The sequence below is a fragment of the Carettochelys insculpta genome, chromosome 1 (assembly GCF_033958435.1).
Source record: "Carettochelys insculpta isolate YL-2023 chromosome 1, ASM3395843v1, whole genome shotgun sequence".
In the NCBI taxonomy this organism is placed as follows: Eukaryota; Metazoa; Chordata; order Testudines; family Carettochelyidae; genus Carettochelys; species Carettochelys insculpta.
The window spans coordinates 59,939,142-59,964,295 of record NC_134137.1 but is presented as its reverse complement, the minus strand read 5'-3'; the positions used below and the strand labels follow the sequence as shown (position 1 = coordinate 59,964,295).

Genomic DNA, 25,154 nt, shown 5'->3' with positions numbered 1-25,154 from the left:
TAGGAAGCCCCTTCCAGGGAGGGGCAGCACGCACCGGTCCCCTTGCAGCCGCCCCGCTCCCGTGTGCGGGGGGGCGGGTGCCCGGGGATGGCAGAGCATTGCAGCCCTCTAGGGATCGGGGAGCTGAAGGGGAAGCAGGGTCCGTCCCTCCGCTGCAGGAAGCGAGGGGGCACGCAGGTAGGGGGCAGCGTCGCGCTTCGCAGGCTGCCCTTTGCCCTCGCTGGTGGCTGCTCGCTGCCCCGGGGAGGGCCGGTCGGAGCAGGCAGGCTGGGTGTGCAAAGCGGCGGAATACTGCAAAAAGGAGCCACCCCCGAGGCAGGGCGGGACGGGGGGAGAGCAGGAGGACGCGCGCGGGCGAAGGGGGAGATGCAATTGGCACGTAGGTGTGGGTGTCCTGGTGCCCGGGAGCGCAGCCGAAGTTGCGTGTGCCGGGCTTGTAACTTAGCAGCCAGCCGGCTGGGAGCGGGCCCCGTGGAGACTCGCTGTGTCATTTCCCTTTGCAGGCTTGGGTCGCATTTAAAGTGACAGTGATTCGAGAGCGGCGGCAGCGCAGTGGGAGGGGGCACGTACTTGGGGGCGGCTGGGCGCCAGACACTGGCTCATTTTGCCTGTCCCGTACCTGGCGTGAAGCTAAAGTTCAAGCCTGTCAATGTGTACCATGCATTTAAAGGCCGAAGCCTCCTGTTTCGTGGGCAACGGGTCTGTTCCTAAGGCACACGGCAACACATGGTGAGACCTTCCCCAGTGGGGAGCACAGTCTTGTTCAACACAGACTTTAATTACAGTTAATCTTATGCAGGGAGTTTGCCTTTTTAAAATGGCCCTTAGTGCTAGTGCTATTTCAGGTCCAGGATACAAAATCACTCTTTCATCACATCCTTCATTTTGTAGTCAAGCATGTGAGATATGCTTCACAGAAGCAAATAGACAAGGAATTTACAATCTGACCCAGCAGATGGGGGGAGGGGGACAGTTATAGTAACAGGGCATGTTTACCCCCTGAGCTGTGTATTCATTACAATGCCTTTGTTAAACTTAGTTCACAGGGTTGTTGTTTTTGTAAACCTAATAGGACATTGTTTCCTTCCCAATGAGGTCTGTAGGTCTAGAAGTAGCAGACTGGAAGGTAACCTGTTGATCATAGGATTTGCTGCTCTGCCTTGCACATAGGAATGAGATAGCAAGCACACTGGAACTCTGCATGAAATCCTGATTGCAGCCTCAGGACAGGGGTGAAGATAATAACAAAGAGTAAAGAGTACTGCTCTTTGAGACATGTAAAGCTATTTAACAGTGGTTATGTTCTCTTTAGCAAGTGTCTTGACCTTTCAGTCACTTCGCACATCATCAGCAACTCTAATATAGCAGGTTGTGCAGCCATCATTAGAGCTGATGGCTGACTTTTAATCAGTGTGATCTCTTCTAACATCTCTTTAAATACCCCTCTGAAACCTCCCCCTCCCCCACTCATGCATCTGATGAAGTGGGTCTTTGCCCACCAAAGCTTATGCTCCAAAATATGTTAGTCTATAAAGTGCCACAGGACTTCTTGTTGCTCTCTTCTAAAACTAGCTATTAGAATGAGATTGTAAAGTGCCACTTGCCTGAATACATTGATTATTAATGCACTACCTTTTCCTCACAGTCTTCATTAGGGGACAATATCGGAAAAGTTAACTTCTTCGAAGTAAATGTAACCTTTGGTCTGATGTTGTATAAAGCATGCTTTATACAGCTATTTTCGTGACAGAGGTCTACAGGGCTTTGTCCCTACCTACTGGATTATTTCTAGAAGAGGCCTTCTGGTTTTTTTTTTGTTATTTTTACAGAGGCAAAAAGACACCCCCCCCCTCCACCCACATGGAGGATTACATCGCAGTAATTAATTTGATACTTCCATCGTATTTGACAGTTTTTAGTGTTTTCCCCTGGCTGGGTCATAATGTAATTCAATTAGTATTAGTTAAATTTTGCAGTGCTGTAGGTAGATTTATCAGTTTTTCCAAATACGTTGCACTTGGGTTTCTGGTTTAGGTAATATTAAGGCTTTTTAAAATATTGGGGTAGATATCTCTCCAACCATGTCTTTTAATTTTTTTTCCTTTCTAACATGGAATTCTGTTTTTTAAGGTGGCCAGCATCCCTCAGAATTCTTGCACTATAAAGACACAACATCTAGCTAAATTTACGGGTAGGAGCTAAGGAGCCTAAAGGATGACGCATACAAATCAATTTGAATGATAAAGTTTCACAGAGGTGAAATGGCTTATATTAAATCTGCCAAATCTGTAAATGGGGTAGACAAGCATTTAAAAATCTTTCAGGTGATTGTGCAGTGTGTTAGTACAGTCTGAGATTATCAGCTGCTTTTTCAGTCTGAGTTCAGGAGTATTTAAAAACTAAAATCTAAAAGGAATGTCACTAATTGCTTTCTGTTCTGTTACTTAGTTTTTCGAGGTGCATTGTTTTGACAAACAGTACTATGTTTCAGCTCTGAAATCCAAGAATTTCCAATCCAAACATTTGTTTATGGATCCCAGAATTGCTACTGTTACTTTTGTTGGATGTGGAACATGTTTATTTTTTTCTGTTATAGTACTCTAATGTACAGACTTAGATGATTAATACACATTTATTGTTTAACAAGTTAACTGTTTAGGAATGGCCTTTTAATGTTTATTGTACTGTCCCCTTGGGCATAAGTCACTGTGATTGCTTTATCCCTCCATCCTGTACATGTTGTCGATAGGGTACTAGGAATGTTGTCAAACTGTTGTAGACGTAGTCATTCCTAATTGCTGTCTTAGGTGGAGGCATTTTTTTAGAAAAACAAGAAAACAAAATCTTACACTTCAGGGTTAGTTATCTAAGTCCCATTGAACTGGAAACCCTGATACAATAACTGTTGTCTTTCTATTGCTCCAGTATAGTATGTTCTGAGAAGTTCTGCTTTTAACCAGTTTTATAGCTAAGTTGAATGAGGCACAAGCGTTCAAGTCACTTGGCTCATTTAACATGATGAATCAATGGCTCAGCTTAAATGAGGGCCTGGTTGGCTGGGGATCTGTTATTTTAGTAATACATTTAGTGGACTTCTTTAGGTCTAATGATTAAAACATTCTAAATTTTAGTCAGTTATGGGTACTGAAAAAGGAGTGTTACTTGGAAGGTTGCATACAGATTAGAGGGTAAAGTTTTGCTGACAAAATTTGTAATGTGTCTTGGATAAATGTATTTAAGGCCTGAAATACACAGTGTAATAAGAGTTGCTTCCTTTTCACTTAGATTATATGTCTAAGTTGGGTAAAATGTCTGAAAAAACTCTTCCCCATATTGTCATAATTAGAGTTTAGATGCTTTTTTTAGTTATATACATAATCTAGTGAGCTGTCAAATTACACACCTTTGTTTTGAGTAGAAATTCAGAATGGAGTGTTTATGGACCTAATTTCCAGTGTCTTTAAGCTTAGTTATATTTTGCTTTGACAACTCATTGTTTAGGTGACTGAATATGTCTCTGCAGTTTTGAGTGTGTATGATTCTATAACTACCAAATTGTAACTTCAGTTGTTAAACGTTTTTTTGTTGGAAAAAGTCAGTCTAACTGCATCATCTTAATCAGAGATTGGATACGGGCTCTGTTGATTTCCAATCTAGCACATTTCTTCTTTGTTAAAGCTTCATTTCCATATTGTAAATAAAATGACAGTGAAAGCCAAAGGCAATATAATTTCACATTACAGAGAAATTGATACCAGACTTCAGTAACGTTTACTAAAATAGGTGAAATTGTTCTCATTTATATATGTGCATAGTCTGCTTTGGAGTTCCTGAGAATATCTAGTCTGAAATGTAAACTGTGCCAACCCTCTCAAAGACCAATACCCCCATGCTCATCAACTCTTTTGAATGAATCATGCAACAAAGGGAGAGCCTAAGCATTATTTACCAAATCCTTTTGTACTATTGAACGCTAACAAACAGTGTTGATAACCGTATTTGCTTAAAAAGAATTGTAGAAAGAGCTAGATCTGTTGTAGTGATAATGTGAAACTTAGTGAGTGTGCTGTGTAGAAGCACAAAGATTTATGGTACTATTCCAGTCAAAACAATGTCTTACCCAAGTTATGTGGATAAGGGTAGAATGTGGTTAAGAAATGGAATCTGTTGTGGTGGTAGTAGACTTAAACTCTGAGGGAAATAACTATGAGTAATTTTCCCCTTTATATAAGTCTGATTTTTTTGGCTAGATATCCCATATGAACTCACACCTGATGTACATAGGGTGGTCATCTTTGCTTTACTTCAGAAAAGTTGTGAGATTAAGTATAAAGAATATCTATCAGATCTCCCCCTTGAGCACTTGCTGCTCTAGCCCTTTTTATTCAGCCTTTGAAAATGGGATAAATCCAAAGGTTGACATTACCAATATTCAAATATCTTGAGAGCAACTCTTCAGACAGAATGCTCCACTGAAACAGAAGATATTACCAGTTGTTAGCCCGGATGGACACAGATGGTGTCAGCCTCTGTTTTCCAGAAGCAGGGAATGGGCAACAAGGGGTGGATCACTTAATGATTACCTTTTCTGTTCACTTCCTCTGGGGCCTCTGGAGTTGTCTGTGATTGAGACACAGGATACTGGAGTAGGTGGACCATTGGTCTGACTCAATGTGGCTGTTCATACGTTCTTAAGTCTTTGGAGGTAAAAATGGGAGTCAAGGAAGGCTGCATCATTGCCTCATCGCTGTTCTACATCTTCACCTCCATGACCCTTCACCTCATTGATGGCAAGCTTCCAGATGTTGTGAAGATTGTCTATAGAATGAACGGGAAGCTTTTCAATCTCAGACTGAATGCTAAAAGAAAGAACCCCCACAACCTTGATCAGGGAGCTCCAATACACGGATGACAATATGGTTCTTGCTCTTTCTCTCACAGCCCTTCAGACCATCTTAAGTGCCTTTGCTGAAGCAAACAAGAATCTTGGCCTCACATTGACCATCAAAAAGACTAAGGTGCTCCACCAACCTTCACCAACGGGACAATCTCATGCACCTTCTATTGAAATCAGTGGAGAACTGCTGGAAAATGTGAAGTACTTCCCACACTTTGGAAGTCATCTTTCCACTTAAGTCAATATTGATGCGGAAATCCGGCATCATCTGAGCTATGCAAGCTCTGCTTTCGCCTGCCTGAGACAAAGGATCTTTGAGAACTGGGACATCAATCCCAAGACGAAGCTCCTTGTATACCGTGCAGTGTTTGTTCCAATGCTGCTGCACACAAGTGAAACCTGGACAATAATACAAGCATCATTTGAAGGCACTTGAACAATATCATCAACACTGCCTCAGGAGAATCCTAATATATCTTGGGAGGATAGATGCACAAACACTAGTGTTCTGGAAGAATCGAACATGACTAGCATTGAAGCCATTATCATTCATCAACAACTGCAATGGACTGGTCATGAACTGGGGTGGTTCGGTTGTCTGATCAGCGCCTCCCACAACAGATTCTGTTTTTGGGATTGGAGGAAAGATGGAGGAGCTTTATGGGGCAGCGGAAGTGATATAAAGATGTGCTGAAGGCACACATGAAAAAGTGCAGCATCCGTGTCAACACTTCTAGGAGAATCTTGCCCAAGACCGGCCTCAGTGGAGAACAGTAATCCATGAGGGGGTAGTGCAGTTTGAGAGGTCCCGCTGCAGGGCAGAAGGGGAGATGCAGAGAAGAAGAAAAAAGCATCAAAAACTGCCTCATGCCCCTCTAACAGCTACTGACACCTGCCTCTTCTGTGATAAGATCTACATCTCCAGAAGTGGGCTGATCAGCCGTCAACGAACTCACAGATAGGAGGGTGACATGAGGATGTCCTACTCGAGTGACTGTCGAGAGAGAGAAGTTTTACAGGGATTATTAAGATCATAAAACTGGGCATACCTTCTTGACTTTTGGCTTAGTGAAGGCTCAATCACCTTGATTTACTCATAGTCCTGGCTATAGGAATGAGACTGGATGATGGTAAATTAAAGTATGAATGGAAGTATGACCGATAGGGTGAGCCCAAAGCAGATTCTGAGTTGAAATTACTTGTCCATAACAGTTGTTGTAGTCCTCATGGCTAACTCATCAGTGGGTCTGTACAAAGGAGATTCTCAGATGTGGTATTGATTAAAAAGCCACCTAACGCTATCGTAAATATTTCAGAACCCTTTTGCAAATAGAGTATAGAGCAATTTACCAAACTAAAGTTTTTCAAATTTTTGTATCTGAAGTACTGAAATAATAAATATGTTTTGTTCTGATATATTTATAATAGGTTTTGTCAAATGTAGAGTTTTCAATATGGAAGGTAGTAGGCCAGTAATAAGCAGTGAAATTGCAGAAATGCTATATGCTCAAACATTCACAATAAATGGAGCATAGGGTCTCCAATTTTATGCCATTATGATATAAATTAATACTTTCATAACTGATTTATGGACTGATAAAATCATATTGCTATATGTTCTTAACTTTCAGTGACAGGGACTCTAACTTAAAACAACGTAAACATATTTGGTCTGAAATCAGGAAAAAATCTTTCATTGCCATAAATGTCTATCCGTTGCCACCTCATTTCATAGGGGCCACTAATTAGTTCACAGTAATAAGTTTCAGACACTTTTTTAAAGGCAAGAGTCAAACCATTGACTCAAGTGAGAAGCTTTGTATAGAAGAGTGCCTGCATTCTTATTTACATGCTGAGATCCTGTGATTAGAAAAATAAAACAAATTTTGAGAATTAATACTTGTAGCACACTTGTGGTAAATAGCATACTTGTTTTAAAGGGATGTGTGTATATATTAGACATAGATTAGTTTAAGGTAATGTTAAAATGATTCTAGCAACACTAAAGGTGGTCAGACTGATTTAGAAAAATAAGGATTGAGTGATTTGAGACTCAGGGTAAGTATAGTTTCTCCCTGTCAACTTTTGTGGATTTATAAGCTTGTTTTTCTATTCTGTGTCAGACAACAAAAGAATACAGCATTTGTAAATACTCGCACAAATAGGTGTGAAACTGACTGTTAGGATAACAGTGAAATTGGTGGACAGAACATACTGTCCAATGCACATTCCTCATGGGGAGGAATTCAGCCCCCAAAATTAAAATTCTGCATGTAATATGCAGAATTTCACTGAATTTTAAGATACTTCAAAATAATACAATATAATCATGTTGTTTCAATTATTTTGGTACTTTATTTAAATTAGAGTGCAATAGATGGATGGGATTGGGGAGCATGGGTGGAAATCTACCAAGCCCCTCTAATACTAATAAAGTATTGCTATTGAAAAGCTAGTATTTACTAATAACCAGAAGTCAAAAAATACATGCAGCCATATGCCCATCATTACGCGTAGACAACTGAAGAGCAGGTGAGTGCTGAGGATTCAAACTCTGAACTTACATTGACTACTGTTCATCTCCAGAAGGGTCAATACCAAACTGATCACAGACCATGTTTTGACAGGAATTATTTTCAGTCCAAATATAAGACCAGTTATAATGACTAAAATACCATAAGGAATTATAAATCCTTGCTGTTCACACTGCTGTGGCAAGGCAAAGGAGCCTGACCATTTTTACATCTCACAAAACAAAAGATTTGAAAGTTTCCAGATCTGAAGAAGTGGTGCTGCCCCACGGAAGCTAATAAATTATTTGTCTTTGAAGTGCTACATTACTCCTTTTTTGTTTTGTGAAGATACAGACTTAACTGGTCCCATTTTATGCCTGTTTCATACTCCTGTGGGAAATCACTAAGAACAATGGGAACAATTCACTTGGCAGGCAGGCTGCTACATTCTGCTCTGCTTGAGGGGACAGAGCCTGCTCCACACCTACCTACCTCAGAAACACCCCAAAACCCTGCCCCTCTGCACCAAGCATGTTGCAAGCATGGTGTATGTTTCTCTCATGCATGACTGCTTAGCTCCTTCCCCCAAACTTAACAGTGATTTTACATCTCCTTCAGCTGTTCTGACCTGCCCGCACTGCTGAACTTGTGACCACTTTTGTGGCTTCCCTTTACTTTCCCATCAGAAGTCATTATTTTTTTCTGAGAGGAAGCAAAGAAATCCGTGGGGGCCGTGGGTCCAACACATGCACAGTGATGCAGAATTCCTCTGGGAATAACACAAAAAGATCTTTTCCATTTTTTTAGTTATATCGGTTTTAAAAGTAGATTTTTTAAAAGCCGTCACTTTTGTATGGCTTTAAAAAAATTGATCTGGCTTTTTTTTGTAGGTTACACAATTTTAAAAAATTGTATACGTAAAAATGTGAGTGTCTGAGCCAGGGATATGCATCTGTCTGAAGTCAGGAGGAAACCTCAGGTGAAGTCATTCATGCACGCAGTTAACTGGGACTTTCTTAGCATTTGCTAGTTTACTCTAGAATATTGATGAGTTATGTAGATTTTTTTTATTTACAAATTAAAATGCAGGGTAATTGAATTTGGTGTGGTAGGTACCCTTTACTACACTAGCCTGAACTTAAATCTAAAATGTACAAGTGAAAAATCATGCATGCACTGGAGAGCTACATTTGTAGTTCCACATACAGAAATGTGCTGTTTGGACTGTATTTAAATATAGTTTCCTGCATTTTACTTACTACTGTGAATATATTTGAGTTTTTTATTCTAATATCTTTTTCTGTGTAGCTGTGTTTAGGCTTGTAATGAGCAACTATCATATGTTAGCCTTGGTGCAAAGTAACATGACTGCTCTTGCACTAGCTTTCAATTAATCATAAGTGAATGAAATCAGATGTTATGATTGCAGTTGAAACTACTTTAAAGTTTTGGTTTAACTAATCTTGATGTTTTGTTTTTGTTTCTTCAGTATTCATGTATAGATTTATCTACAGGTCATGAAGTCATTTAAAAAGTGCTGAGAGTGGCTAAAGGGGCAGGTTTGGAACATTGTTGCAATAGTTGGTAAAGATTTTGAGGTACCTGACCCACTGAGGATATGTCAGGTGACAAGGTACTCAGTTTGAATGATGTTCGCTGAAAATTTACAGGAACTATGTGCATCACTGGGGGGGCGGGAGAGATAATGGAATAGTCCTAGAATTTTGATGTTCAGAGGAAAACAGTTAAGGCTTATTGCTGAGTACTATGGGAGGGGAAAAATTAGATTGAACAGCAGTAATGAGACCTTTTTTATCTTTTAGTATTCAAACTTGTGTTGGTTCTGGACTTGGAATTTACAAAGAGAGCTATCAGTTAAAAGCCATATCAAAGCTTAGTGGTTGTTGGCATCTCATACCTATGCTGTTGCTTTGAACTGAGATTTCCTTTCCTGAGCCTAAGGCTGGTCACATTTAGGAGTGAAATGTCTCTGAAATCCTTCTGAAATATTTGTTCTTGGCCGAGAAATGAGGCTTTGGGAAAACTGGAAAATTAATTCAGCTGTATGGTTTGCAGCAGCGTGGAGTAAGTAAAGTTTTCAGTGCTTAGTGCTGTTGTCTTATACTGCTTGAATTATGTGAGCACAAGTTCCGAATTTTATGTATTATGTTTGTGTTCCGTGGAATACATTTTCCTTACCAGGGTACTTATCTAGAACTATAATTTGAGCACTCCAAAATCTTCCTTAAACGAAGATGGTCCCTTTCCTACTGAGTATAAATACTAAATGATACCTGCATGCTTCAGTACATAGGCGCGCTTGCTTAACTGCTTAGACACTGAAATTCGTGAAGAGGGTATATTTTTCAGAAATCTTCCTGTATAGACCTGCCTGGTGCTGATGCTGAAATGTGAAAAATCTGTGTAAATCCCACTCTGGCTGCCTTTTTATTTCTCTTTTGAAAGATATTAAAAGCTCAAAAATTCTCTGTTGCTGCAGAGCAAAAATTGAGGTTTCAGTAGGGGAGGGAAATTGAAAGCTGCTGTTCACACAACCACCAGAGCTCTGTCATAATGCATGTAGAAAGTACCGAGGATATACAGTAAAGAAATCTTTGTGTGTGTGCAAGTAGCCATTTTATTCTTCAGGGAACCTATAACTTTTTTCACAGAGTTAGAACTTTTTTTAAGGGGGTCCAGATGGCATAGTGCAGCTACTTTGCTTCATATGTCTTAAAAGAGATGGTGTGGGGAAGGACACTCCAGTATACGGCTGATCCTCTGCTGCCATAAGCGATGTGCGGCTCTGAAGGCATTGCCTCTCCCTTTTGCCCCATTTTGTCTGCTACAGAAATATGCATGAGGGAAGATAAAATGTGTGGAAAGTAAATATAGCCTGTTATTTCTCAGTTGTATTTTCTGCCCCATGCAGCTGGTCTAAATTATATCGCTCCTTCTGCTGTTCTAACCCAGCACACAAGCTCTTTTACAAAGTGGCAGCTGGATCAGGGAAGTGCGGTATGATCTCTAAGAAGCCTTTTTATTTTTCCCACACTCTGCTGATCAGCTGGACCCCTGGTTCTAGCCTCATCTCAGTCTTAGCATTGCATTAATACAGGTTTTATGGAGCACATAATTTGATTTTTAAGAAAACTTTATAGAGAATTCAGCAGGGTTTTATTTAGACTGCCTTACTGCTAGACCACTCATTGAGGGTCCGTGTTTAATATCATGTAAATAAACTTTTTCCATAGTTGTATGTTCTTGGTTTTGAGTGTGTCTTAGGAATGCTAGGGGTTCAAGCACTGATGATTTAAGAGTAGTTAAAATACAGATTATATCAACTTTTCAAATAGGTAAGAAAACTACATAGGTCTGATTAGATTTTGGGGTTACCACTGACAGTGGCTGAGAAGTATTAAATTCCACATTATAACAAAAGTTAGCAAATGTTTTAAGTTTCTCATGCTTGACTCCAGAAATTATCACATGGGTAGAGTTTCACTTACCCAGCACCGTTTAAACTATGCAGTTAGATAAGACTGAAGCAACTTGTTCTCAGTGTGGTGACTTGTTAGACTACATTTATTGTGCAAATGAGCTTACATCCTGCGAGATCAGCAGAAATGTTAAGGTTTACTGAAAGGGAAGTGGATTAAATTCAGTGACTTTAATTACGTGAACTGCATACCTCTTAGTAATAAGATTAAGGTATTGGATTTGTTACCTGTCATGCTATAGAAAACTATCTTTCTATGTTCATAAAGTGAATAAGATAAATGAAAGTGCTGGCTGAACTTAAGCCACCCCAAGTTTCATTTGCTAGTTGGTACAGTGTCACTGCAGCTGAAGAATGGTTTGATTCAGAGTTCTCAGCTAGTTCAGAAAGCGAATATTAGCCTATTTGCAGCAGCTGAAGGGAGGAAGAGAATAATTTACAATCTGAAAACATACAGCCGGAATTAAATGATGATGTTCCTTCCAAATAAAACTAGAGTAATGCAGAAATTAATCAGGCTGGAGATTTTTACTGGGTGCAATTTGTGTCTCTGAGATTAAATCAATCCTTTAAATATGTTTTTAGCAAAGTCAGCGAATTAATTTTTAAAAACTTCTCTACTGTTAGGGACCCAGTTTCACTACTCTTAGGGTTTGTTTACACTACCACCTTCCTTCAAAGGAAGGATGGTAATTAGGGTGTTGGCAGTTTACTAATGAAGTGCTGCCGTGCATAGGCAGCACTACACTAAGCAAATTCCGCCCCGCGGCAACTTAAAATTTTAAACTTCAAAGTACTGGCACACGTCTAGCTGCGGCTCACCCGCTGGTGAGGAGTAAGGGGACTTCAAAGATGCCCCGGCACTTGGAAGTACCAGCGGGTGAGCCGCAGCTAGACGTGTGCCAGTATTTCGAAGTTTAAAACATTAGAGTTGCCGTGGGGGGAAATTTGCATAACGTAGTGCTGCCTATGCACGGCAGCACTTCATTAGTAAACTGCCAACACCCTAATTACCATCCTTCCTTCAAAGGAAGGTGGTAGTGTAGACGAGCCCTTTGAGGGATTGCTTTAGCGTCATTGTTACAGAATTATTGTAAGTTCTGTAGTTCAGTAAATTAGTGCTTTCAGTTTCCAGTCAACATACTGATTTTTGGGTTAAGAGGAGCTATTCATTCTTTTATAAAAATCAATAGCTGCAAGAGGGAGCACTTTGATTTAATCAGAAGAGTTTGGCTGCTAATAGTCTTGCAACATTCCAAGCTCTGATTTGTAGAATATAGTTTGGAGCAGTCATCAATAACCCTCCCCTTTAATCGTACTCAGATTAAAACTTTGGAAGAAGGAAAAACAATTGGGGTGCTTGTGTTACGGTGAACCCAAATATTGTCACTTGAAGGAGACCTGAGATTGGCCACCAGAATGTTAGTTCATTGAGTAGCAACAGGCCAGTTCATTAATTCCTTTTCATTAAGAGTTTGAATGATAGGCTAATAGACATTCTATGTTAGGATTTCAGTCTGGTTGGAATCTTCTTAACAAAAGACTTACTTACTTTTAACTCTTAGACTAGCTTGTAGATTTTTCTTACTCAGGCAGTTCATGTGTATCTGATGCTGTTATACTGTAGGTAACAGGAAGGAATCAGACTTCCTGTTATGTATTACAGGGAGTATGGTAATCATTTAAGTGATACATCTACACCAATTAAGACTATTTAAAGTAGAATATTTATGATGACCAGTCCTAAAATTTTGTGTTTTTGGTTGAATCTTGTTTCAATGGTTGAATCTCTGCTTGTTCTTCCAATAAGGCATTTGGCTTTTTTCTGGTTCATTGAGCAGGAAAGTGAATAGGTAAGCTAGATTCAAGACCAAGAAACCTCTCTGAGCTGTTCTAGGTTCTTAAGGTGAAGTCTCCAATTGGTTGACAGTCCTGATAACAGAATGCTTCTTTAAAACTTTTATAAATCGGTGCCTATATAACATAAAAAAAACTGGCTTTGTATTGATTGCAAGAAGTTGTTGCTAATGAACAACTGGTTTGCTAGAGACAGGTGTGGTGCAAAGCCATTGCAATCGAGGTCAGAAGTGTATAAATGTTATTACCGAGGTTATGGCTACATTAGAGCTCTTACAGCGGCACAGTTGCATCACTGTAAGCTCTCAATCTTACAGCCAGTCTGAGCTGATGGCAGCAAGCTGTACTGTTGGCTCAGTTACTCCAGCTCCTGCATGTAGTGGTAGCTATGTCCATGGGAGAAGCACTCCTGCCATCATAGCTCTGTTTACACCAACACTTAAATTGGCATAAGAAATGTCACTCGGGGTGACTAATTCACACTCCTAAGCAACATTACAACTTAAGTCAACATAAGTTAAGTAGCCAGAGTTATAAGAAATTACTATTTTTCAAATATGGACATATTTCTGTGTTTGCTCTAGTAAGATGGAAGGCCTAAGCCCATACAGTTTGAGGCCTAAGGCCTACTAATGGTGGACAAAACATGGCTACAAGCAAAGCTAAGCTGTGAGCAAGAGACAGGGCTCTGCTGACGGAACTTGGCACAGACAGGCTAAGAGTACAAAACACTAACTGGTAATTGGTCCAGGTACAGAATGATAATTGGTACAGTTCATAAGTTGAAATCACAAGCTAGCACCATCTCATTAAAAAAGACCTTGATACCTACTCGTCACAGATCTAGGTTTAGAAAAGCGTCTAAAATGACAGCATGATCTAACCAAACCACAAGGTGATTGGTGGTATTTAAGTAGTGTCAGAGGGTGGCAACCTGATATGTCAGCTGTGAGGTGTGCTTTGTTTGTGCTTGTATATAATGTGATGTCTTGGGGGGGCTGTCTTTGTGTGACCTAACGGTGGCAGTGGAATTCCCACTGTCAGTCCATTGCTGCAGGTACATCTGTATGATATATCCGTATACTTGACAACTGTTATTTGTACTTTGCTTGGCAATAAACCCTGTCTGGGTGCCTTCGATCCTTATCTGGTCTGTGGTGTTTGGGGAATGTTGCGGGATCTGCTGTGATCAGTGGGACCATATGATTGAACACACATGCAAGCAGTCTTCTGGTTATCATGAAGGGAGCCAGAGACCCACGAGGCCCCAACGGCAGTAAATCCACCAAACTACGTTCGACTTTATCACTTTCAGGCTGAGATGATCACCTTTGGAGCCCTAGTTTGAAATTCAGACATCTTCCCCCTTCATCCCCACCACTCCTTTTTCCTAGAACCTGTACTTCCATATTTAACACTCTAATAGACCTGTACGCACATTTCTATAATTAAGAAATTATTTATGCTACAAGAACTGAACAATCCTGTGCCAAAATTAAGGGTATTTATATTTTAACAGATATGAGTTGCTTCCAGTGATTGCACAATAGTTTTCTATTAGCCTGATTACATAATAGTAGTACACACACATGCATAGAAATAACATTTTTTGTGGGGAAAATATTTATCAAAGAGCTCTAACACATTCTTTGCAACTTGCATAGCAATTTTTACTGGCTTTGGCTTTTGATCAGACAGACTCCAAAGGCAGAGAATGTAAGAAAAGACAGTTGTTACTTTAGCAACAACAAATGCAAAAATAAGTTCTTCAAGCCTGGCCCTCTGGGAGGAATTTTAGTCTGAGGTATAGTGCCTACCAAGGCTGTTAACATTATAATTAGTCATCTGCCTAAAGAAAATGTCCTGAGGTGTTGCAATTATTACTATAAGAAAAGAAAAAACCAAAGAAGCATTGCATAGGCAATTTTTTAATAAATGACCATTTCAGTTGAATGGACTCTGTGCTAGCCTATCAGATCAGTGTAGGGAGAGTCAACATTCTGTTCAACTTGCAACTTAATTTGTTACTTCCTACATTGTCTTGTATTTTTCTGAAAGACGTCTCACAGCACTGCTAATTCTCTTTCCCCTTTGTGGTTAGGAAAGCACAGCTTTATTGCTTTTTTCTTTTGGACAGGTAGATAGGTTTGATGAGGAAGGTGTTCATAAAATTTATATGATGCAGACTATCAACTTTTTTGCTTTTTCTAACTTTGAAGCTCTGCTTTAAAACAGCAGCAGCAGAGATGTTTCTGATCAGAAGTGTATCTCAGAATATGCATGTTATGATGTTGAATGGTGAATACTGTTTGGAAGTATGAAAAGAATCTGTTTGTATATTCAAATTAGGTCTTCTGCTGTGGCTTAAGCCTGTTGAAATCCCTCTATGGTCAACCTGAGAAATTTAAGGCTTGGTCTAAACTAGGACAACAAGTCAATTTCAGATACCATTGCTGTAGCTAGAATTGTGTATAGCTAGAATAGACTTACCTGAAATTGACTTACTTGGTCGTCCATACTGAGGAAAGTCAACGGAAGAGTTGACCTCGCTTATTCCTTAGGACATGGGTTGGCAGTTGACTTCTGTACTCCTTGCTATCGCTGACCCCGACATGTCCATTTTGTGTGTCCCTACCAGGCATGTGAAATAGAACCCTGAGTGGGTCAATCTTTCAGGTAATCCGTACATGGCCAAAGAGAACAAAATCCCTAACAGACTTCTGATTTGTAAATAATATCATTGTCACTAAAAGTGATCTGGAGCAAGCCTTCTTCCCTTTTATGCCTTATGGTAAACTACTTAATAGGAGTAATAGCTAAGGATACGGGCGTAGCTCGTGTCCCTTAGTAAACCAGCAGCAAGAAAACTTATGATTGTTTTTGCGAAGTTTAGAGATGACCTGTTTGATGTAGCTGTACAGTATCTCAAATGCTTTTTCCATGTCTTTACTTTTGGAGGTGTTAGAAACAGAGGCTGTAAAAAAACTGAAGGCTTTTCTTGCACATGCATCACACAGTCATTAAAAAGTGAAGCTTGGCTGCAGCTATCCAGTATTGCCAGGGTCTTGGTACTTAGGGTTTTCCCCTGGTAGTATTAGTCCAGTTAAAGAGCATCACTATAAAGCCAATGGAATTTGTTTTTTCTGAGAGTATAGCTAGATTTTGAAAATCTTCTTTCAGACTTGGGAGAGCTACAGAAGGAATAAACTTGTTTGTAGAGTGAGCTGGAGTGTAAGCCACTGTCCTTCTTACAACAGAATACTGTGTTCTGCTCTAGTGTGTTTTTTTTTTTTTTTTCCCCTGAGTCAACTAATGGAATTGTTTCTTTTACTTGTGTATTTGAAAATTGTTCAGCCTGTTCAGCATGCCTCTTGCTATGGTGTGAGATGCTCTTGATTAAGAGGGGATATGAATGAAAATAAACAGTGGGTGCGGGGGTGTTTAATTAAACATAGAGGTTCAGCAAATAGAGTGAAGAACAGTCAAAATTCAGAACAAAAGAGCAGTGCCATTTTCACATCTGTAGTCCTGAGCTTGCAGAACTAAGAGTGTGATTTTTGTCTCTATTACAAAATAGTCACATTTATTAAAAAGTTGACTTTGTAACAGTGGATTTTATAAAGTAGAAGTTGAGTATCCTTACTCCCCACAAAGTCAGCTTAATGTGTCCCCACTAAATCACCAATGTTTGACTGTTTGAAGCAGTGCATTGTGGGATCCTGTCCCACAGTTCCTGCAGCCCCAGTGCATTCTGGGTTTTTATGCTGGTGCATTATGGCGAAAAAAATGCTCCGCAGCGGTTGTGGGTGTGTGATGTCATCTTCCCACACTGCATTGCTCTCATTTCCCTCCCTTTGAAACAAACAGCCATTTTTCAGAAGTCCCTTTCCCTGATGAAACTGTTTGAGTCATCCCCATTATGGAACTTTTAACCAAATGTGTTCCGAGAGCATCCACTGTCGTTTACATTGCCCTCACATTGAAAGCCACTGGCCATTTTTCAAATGGAAAGAAGGAAAAGTAGGACATCCCAGGGGAAAGCAAACTATGACTGAACCAAGACAACAGGTTGCTCAACTCGTTTTCCCCTGGTGAAAGAACACCAAATGGTGGAATAATTTTGATCCATAGGAAGAGAGAAAGACTTACTATTATTCACAGAGCAGGAAAGTAGGGAATCCCAAGGGAAAGAAAGCCAAACAGGTGATGGGCTTCAGAAGCTGAAGCACTCTTTGCAAATGTGCTCTGGGAGCATCCAGTTGACTGTGCCATGTCAACAGGTACTTCAGCTAGTTTTACCCCGGTGAAAGAACACCTTTCATAAGGCAGTGTATCAGGGAACATACTACAATGTTGTTTGATAACAGTGGATTAAAATCAGATCACATGCAGAAAAGTAGGGAGGGAATCATGTGGACAGGTCACTCAGCTCCTTTTGCCCTAGTGAAAATACAGCAAACCGGCCATTGCTGAAACTGTAGCTCCCCCAGTCCACATGCTTTGGGAAGGGAGAGTACTGCAGTGATGTGCCTAGACAGGGGAGGGGGAGTCATGAAAATAGGTGCAGCTGGGGGCCAGCCCCCCAACTAAGGCCATCTGGAAGGGGTCAGCTGAGCCTCCTGTTGACATGATGCAGTCACCTGGCTTCTTCTTAGGCAGCGGGGGTGGGGGGGGCAGCATAGAAAATTCACTCTCTCTCTCTCTCTCTCTGTGGGGCTGGCTCCTCTGTAATCTGTTGACATTGCTCTATTACTTGTGTACCTAAGTGGGGGTTGGGTCATCCCCAGAAATAGGTGTGGCCTCCAACTAAGCTCAGCTGAGCCTCTTGTTAACATGGTGCTGTCACCTCAATTCTTATTAACCCTCCCTTACCCTGCCCAGCATGTGTTGCCTCACAGGGGCCAGCCAGCCTCTGAAAATACTTACTGTGGGGAGAACCACCCCCCCAGTGCTTGTTGAGCCCCTGGAAAATGTGAAGTACAGAAGCCTTCACCCCATGCAGGCCAGGACATGCTTCTGTCTGGAAGCTTGGTCTGCACTGCACAGCTGACACATGGTGTGCTGGGGTGAGGGCTAGCCCACCAGCCGAACTGAGTCCCTGACTCTCCTGATGGTTCTGTGCTGGGGTTCCTTTTCATGGTTAGCTGCAATCGCCATGGTGGTCATAAAAAAATTAATTCAAAATGCTGGTCTTCCTGTTTCCTACTTCCTGCACACCTAGGCCGTGTCTACATGTGCACGCTACTTCGAAGTAGCGGCACTAACTTCGAAATAGCGCCCGTCATGGCTACACGTGTCGGGCGCTATTTCGAAGTTAACATCGACGTTAGGCGGCGAGATGTCGAAGCCGCTAACCCCATGAGGGGATGGGAATAGCTCCCTACTTCGATGTTCAACGTCGAAGTAGGGACCGTGTAGTCGTTGCGCGTCCCGCAACATCGAAATTGCGGGGTCCGCCATGGCAGCCATCAGCTGAGGGGTTGAGAGACGCTGTCTCTCCAGCCCCTGCGGGGCTCTATGGTCATCGTGTGCAGCAGGGGGATCCCTTAGCCCAGGGCTTCTGGCTGCTGCTGCCGCAGCTGGGGATCCATACTGCATGCACAGGGTCTGCAACCAGTTGTCAGCTCTGTGGATCTTGTGGTGTTTAGTGCAAGTGTGTCTGGGAGGGGCCCTTTAAGGGAGCGGCTTGCTGTTGAGTCCGCCCTGTGACCCTGTCTGCAGCTGTGCCTGGCACCCTTATTTCGATGTGTGCTACTTTGGCGTGTAGACGTTCCCTCGCTGCGCCTATTTCGATGTGGTGCTGCGCAACGTTGAAGTTGAACATCGACGTTGCCAGCCCTGGAGGACGTGTAGATGTTATTCATCGAAATAGGCTATTTTGATGTCGCTACATCGAAATAAGCTACTTCAAAGTAGGCTTCACGTGTAGACGTAGCCCTAGAGAGCAGGGGAGATGAAAGCGGACACAGGTATACATTCTTGGCATTGTGAGATACCTCTGGAAGCCAATAAAATCGATTAAAAGAAATGCTGTTTCCACACTAGTGGTAATCCAACTTCTTAAATTTGAACTTGGCATGACACTGCATCAGATGATCAATGCAAGAATGTCAACCTTAGTGCTCCTTAAATTTGACCTACTGGTATTTGTAGTGAAGATGGTCACATTGTAAAATTGACTTCATGCTGTAGTGTAGATGTAACCTATGTTTGTACAAGTCCTGGAGGACTGTGTGTAATTTCTTAGCTTTTAAATTTAAGCTATATATATAATTTGAAATTCATAACCTCAAAACTGATACAATTCTCAGATTACTTTATCTCCATTACCAGACTAACAGAGCCACCCCGCTCCAAAAAAACCCCACACGCATACCACCAAAACTTATCCTCTGCCACAGAATTGCGAAATGCTCATTTAATCGTGTGTTCATGCTTTGTATGGACATTGACCACCCAGGCATTTGTTTGAATCCAGCTGTCAGTCACAAATTTTCCTGTTCTCAGAACAGTTGTGAGGACTGAACCTAACAGTAAATTATTTGGTGCTAGTTAGAAAGCCTTTAGTGCCAAACATCTTGAGTATTAGAACAAAGGAACTAAGAGTGCTGTCTTCTGGAAATCTAAAAATTTTCACTGGCAAAAGCCCCCCCCTTCCACGCACAGTGGGAGGTGTGGTTTTTAAAATGAAAGCAAATATTTTTTTTTCTTGGCACATGTAGTAGATAGAGGAAGTGAAAAATAATTTTGAAATATGTTTAGCTGAAAGTGATGGGCATGTTCTACCATGCATAGACAGGCAGAACATAAGGCATATGACGTTGGGGGCTTTTTTGATCAGGTTTGGCTTAGTCAGACCACATTCTGTCATTGTAAGCAAGAAAGTAAAACTTCCTTAAAAAACAACGGTGTGTCAGGAGGAACACTTCAGATATATAATTTGTTACATAATGGAAGGAGTTTTGGGAAAGAAACTGTTAGCGTGCAGTGTATAGGATTTTCCTCTATTTTTAAAGAAGACAGTTGTAGCTAGAGACTGTTATATATTTGTTTTAAAATACAGTTAATACAGGCTGAACCTCTCTGGTCTGGCAACATCTGTGGTCCAGCATGACTTCAGTTAGTTACTATGAGTGTGACTAAGTTTTCTGTGGTCCCATAAAGTTTGTTTGCAGCCACCAGCTCTCAATGTTCTGTACTGTTATTTAGCTCTAATTTGTCCCTCAAAGTCTTCCAAGAGCCCAGTAAGCAGTGAAAGCGTTGGTAATGTGCCAAACAATATTGACCTCCCGTGTTTCAGCACTGCTCAGGTCCTGAGAATAGCAGATGGGAGAGGTTCAACCTAATATAGCTAACAGGAGTAAGAGGTAGTAGAAGTTATTTATTTTATGAGAGCTGTACCTATCACTAAAAATAAACAAAAGAAGCAAATGCTGTGAGTGAGGTACCATTTTCACAAAGTCAACCTAATGTTCCACAGAATTTGTGTATTGATAGGTTTTTCTCTGTCAGTCACTATTTTCACTTATTTTGGTATGTACTTAGTGTATGAATAGAGATACTTTGAATATCTCAACTTCTCTTGTACATTACTAAAATTAGTTTGTTCTGAACACTCCTCTAAGTTACTAGTCCTATCCCCACTTCACAGATGGGGAACTGAGACACAGAGATTGAGAAAATGTCCCAGGTCATATCGGGGTTTGTGGTAGAGCCAAGAAGAAAATTTAAAAGGCTGTGACTTTACAGTATACAACCATCTTTCCTTCTCAATGCGTACATTAGAATTAATAGAGTTACTACATAAGTAGAGAGCGCGCACCAGAACTCTTAATTATTTTTTAAGCTAAAAGGCAGCAGGGGGTAGGAAACCAAATTCTAGTTACTTGTCAACAAACTATGGCACAGGTAGGTAGGTGGGGTGTGTGTGTGTGTGTGTGTGTGTGTGAGAGAGAGAGAAGCAGCCCTGAGGTAATTGTAGCCCTGTCTTTATCATTGTGACTCAAAAGATCTTGTGGCTTCAAACTCATGATAAATTTGAGCTCTTATTAGGGGAAAAAAATGCGTAAAGAACTGAATGATGCCTTTCAGCAGCTTTAAGGATGTCATTTTAGAGGCTGCTTGTGGCCAAGAGGAGCTGCAGAACTTCAAAAGGAAAGCCAGAGACTGTCTTACAATTGCATCTGTATTTTGCATGAAGTAGTGTACATAGTTCTTAAATACCTTATTTGGTAGTTATGGAGTAAATGCTCGCCTCTCTTGTGCATACAAAATTTATTGCAGTCTGAATGGAAGGTGCGTTCTATAGCTGGGGTGAGCAAACTGGGGCGGGGGGGCATGAAATTTCATAAAGGGGGGTGCAGCATGATTGGCTGCTACATTTCTGGCTTGCCCATCTCATTAAAAATGTTGGAATTTGTTAGTTTTTATGTATGTGTATTCACCTTAATATACCAATTGATAAAGTTTTTACATTCTACGTACTTATTTTCTTACACACACTGAAAGGGATTGTTTCCTTCTGAACATAACCAAACTTTCGATCATTTTGTATTACATTAGGTGGGTTTGGGGGGCCCTGCTAATTGCAGGGACAAAAAGTGGGGCCACCCTATCCTGTACCACTAAATTTTGCTGACATAGCTTTGTTGGCTGGAAATGTGGAAAAAGTCATGCCCCTAACTGGTGTAGGTATGCTGAGAGTGGGTGTTATGTAATGTTACAAACTGCAGACTGTCAGAATTTGTGCTTTGCTGGTATTGAGCATGCTTAGTAACTTGTGCCGAAGCTGCTGCCCTGACTCTGTCCTTCCTGGGGACTCCAGTGTGCTCCCTACTGATCACAGGAGTTGCAGGGACCAAAAATGAATTGCACCATGGGACTCAGGGGAAGGAGAGGGGAAGGGTCAAATCAGAGCTAGGGGTGGGATGTTGGAAGCTGGGGTTGAAGTAGTTGACTGCAGAAGGGGACTCCCAGAGATGGTGGGAGAGGCAGAGGGTGTTATAACAGATGGGATGCACCATTTAGTACACCTAGAAAAAATTGGGTTTTGGTGGGAGCAGAAGGACACTTTTTTCCCCTCTGAAGGATGATTTATTTCATAACATGCTGCCCAGGGCTGTGATCTTAAAGGTACCATTCATTCCCATGAAGAGTGGCCTTGTCTAATCCGATATAATTAAGCTACTAAAAGAGACCTAAGTTAGTGAAATGTTCATATTCCACCCTCCAAATACTGATTGTCACTGTTTAGGAATCACTTGATCACATCATCACTTGTGTGCTGAACTTGGTTCTCTTATAGTCTCTACTGGTCACATTGTTAAAGGTTGAAAGCATCAAGATGCTTCTGAAAATCCCACCAGTCACCTAAATTTCTTTCAAAATCTGGCCCTTAAGCCACTATGCCTTTGAGAAAGATTGACGGCCACAAGTATTCAAAAAGCATGAGTTACAAACTTAAAATTAATAAAATAAATACAAATTGGGTTCTTTTCATTTGTTTTTTGTTTCTGAAGTTTTAGTGCATGCTAACTTTGATACTTGTTACCTCTCCCAAAGAATCCATATACCTGAACTGATTCTATATTTCTGTAATGTTCAGTACCATTCTGGACTTTCAGCTACATATTTCCCAATCCTTCTGTAATTGAAAATTTGTTAACAATCCTTATTTCTGTAAAGATTTAGTCATCCTAAAACCATTGAAGTGCACATTTTACTTTTCTATTGCTTTATTTGTGGCATACATTAATCTTGTTTTTTTCACTGAATTGTATGTACTTCTAGGTACATATTTTAATTTAATATTTTATGTCTGCTACATATTTTGTTATGATAGTTTTCAGTCATGTTATTTATTCTGACCAGGCTTACAGTTTTGTACTACAAAAATCAATTTTTTAAAAGATGAGTTAACCTGTTATTCCTTTGTATTGTTTGCCTTTGGAAAAAGTGCCTTGTCTGCATTGTTTTTTTTTACATGGCTAATGCATAGAAAGTGGTGTTGCTCTTGTCCCTGTAGAAATAATCAGTCAATCTATGTTTTTGATGCTTAAACAGAAAAGATTCCTTTTTGATCTCAGATAACCTATTTGCTAACCACACCTGACGTAAACCTTATCTTGTACAAAGTATGTGTTCCCAGGAAAATGTAACTTGCAAACACAGCATTTGTTGTGTATACGGCTTTCTTACCTTACAAGGGTAATATTAATGACTCTATTATTGTGTATCCATAAATGTGTGAGGACAAAGTGTGACAGGCTGCAACAAAAATATATTCAGATAATTTGAAACATGATTTTGTGTCTCTGTGTTTGACACACATCACCTGACCCAGAAACATCTGTAAATGTGTCAGTTACTAGACATGATCTGTCTTTGTTTCTGAAGCTGTATAGGTGGCTTCCAATGGTAGGCAAGCTCTTTGCAGGTCACTCCTGTGTTCGCTGACCTAATAGCTGAGATAATTAGAGCTCAAGAGGGGAAAATGGTACAAATATGTCTGCTCAGGGGCAACAGGGAAAGGCTGGCCCCTAGCTCTGCCTCTTCGGTCCATGGGTCTCCAGTCCCCCGCAGCTGGAGCCACGAGACCTCCTGCCCTTCTCTCTGGCCTCCCAAATGTCTCCCACTTGGCTAGGGAAGTCCCGGCCAAGCCAAAGCCCTGAGCCTTGCCCATTTCTCAGAGTCTAAGCTGGGGAGAACACCCACTCCTGTTCAGAGGAATTCCAGGCCAGCTACAGCTCTGCTGTGCCTCCCTTCCACAGATGATAATCGGCTGCAGGGAAAAGACTTGTCTGAAGCAGGTTTTTCTGTGCTCCATGCAGGTTCTGGGGTGGCTGAAGAAATGATGTTTGTTACTCAGCTTCATACGTAATCTCTCTAGATTGCAGGGAGATTAGATGAGCCCAGGAAGATGAATAGCACATACTGCCTCTTAAGCTGCCCCAGAACCTGCATGAGGCCTGATAAAGCAAAAACTTCCCCTTCCCCCACAAAACTCTGCAACTGGGTGTTTGCGAGCTGCATCAGCACCAGGGTGGGCAGAGCCTCCCCTGCCCCATCACACCTGCTACCCATGTTTCTGCTGAAGATTGCCCTGTGCTGATCATGGCTAGGGTGACCATACCTCCCTGTCCCAAATACGGGACAGGGAGATGTGGGTGGGAGGAGTGCCTCCTCGCAGCTCCACCAAGCCCCAGGGAGCCAGGAAGGAGGCAGCAGCCGCTCGGTGCTCACCAGGAGCCCCAGGGATGTGGCAGCCGTCCACGCTCCCCTGCTTCCCCGAGGCTCGGGGAAGTGACTCCTGCCAGTCAGCGGCGGGGTCAAGAGGGGGGGCCCGAATATGGGACAGTAAGTCACTTTTAAAAAGTAAGTCAGGATGCCTTTTTTGCATCCCAAATATGAGACTGTCCTGTCCAATACGGGATGGATGGGCTCCCTAATCATGGCAATAGCATACACAATGTATGGCTGTAAGGCTCTTTGAGAAGTGATCAAATCCAGCCCACTGGGTTTAAGTGGGATCAAATAACCTGGATTAGACTATCACTGGTGTTTTGTTTCAACTGGTCTTAAAATCTTCCAGTGGTGGGTATTCCACAGTTTCCCCTGCAAGCCTATTCCAAAGGCCAGCCACCCTTATGGTTAGGTTTTTCCAAACAGCGACCTGCCAAGTGCTAACCTAAATATCCCTTGTGAAGTTGAAGCCCATTATTTCTTGTCTTATTTTAAGTGCACATGGAGAACAACTAATTACTGTCTTCTTCATAACAACCCTTAACATGAAGGGCATTAACAGGTCTCCCCAATACATTTTTTTTTCAAGACTAAACGTCCAGTTTTTTAATCTTTCCCCATGGGTCACATTTCTAAACTCTTGATTGTTTTTGTTGCTCTCTTTTGGACTCCCTCTCCAGTGTGTCCATATCTTTCCAAAGCCCTGATTGATTCAGCACTCCAGCTGTAAGCCTCACTGATGCAAGCAGAACAGGACAGTAACTTCTGGTGTCTCACATAGAGCACTCCTGCTTATACTGCCCAGAGTGGTATTAACTTTTCTCACAGTTGCCTCATGTAGTTAACTCTTGTTCAAACTGTGGTCCATAAGTCCTGGTCCATTTCAGTATGACTGCCTGTAAGGCCCTGGCCTATGGCAGCGCCCCCTCTGGGTGGTGCAGGCCAACACAGCTCGCCCTTCGGGTCTAGCTGGCCTAGGGTTTTGTCCCCTTTAAGGGCCGGCTGGCGGTCAGTCAGCAGCTGGAGAGCCCCACCTGCAGTCTGGGGCAGGGCCGCCGTCAGCCAAACAGTTAGAGGCCCCACCCCTTCGCTCAGGGCAGGGCAGCAGTCACACAAGCTGTTTTGGGAAGCCCAGCCCTCAGTCCAG

The 25,154-nt window shown here is 41.5% G+C and overlaps 1 protein-coding gene across 1 annotated transcript in view; it reads left to right on the top strand.

The window, feature by feature from the left end:
• FOXO1 (forkhead box O1) overlaps positions 1–25,154 on the top strand; it is a 105,231-nt gene that overhangs the window by 978 nt on the left and 79,099 nt on the right. The gene's annotated exons all lie outside the window — the stretch shown is intronic.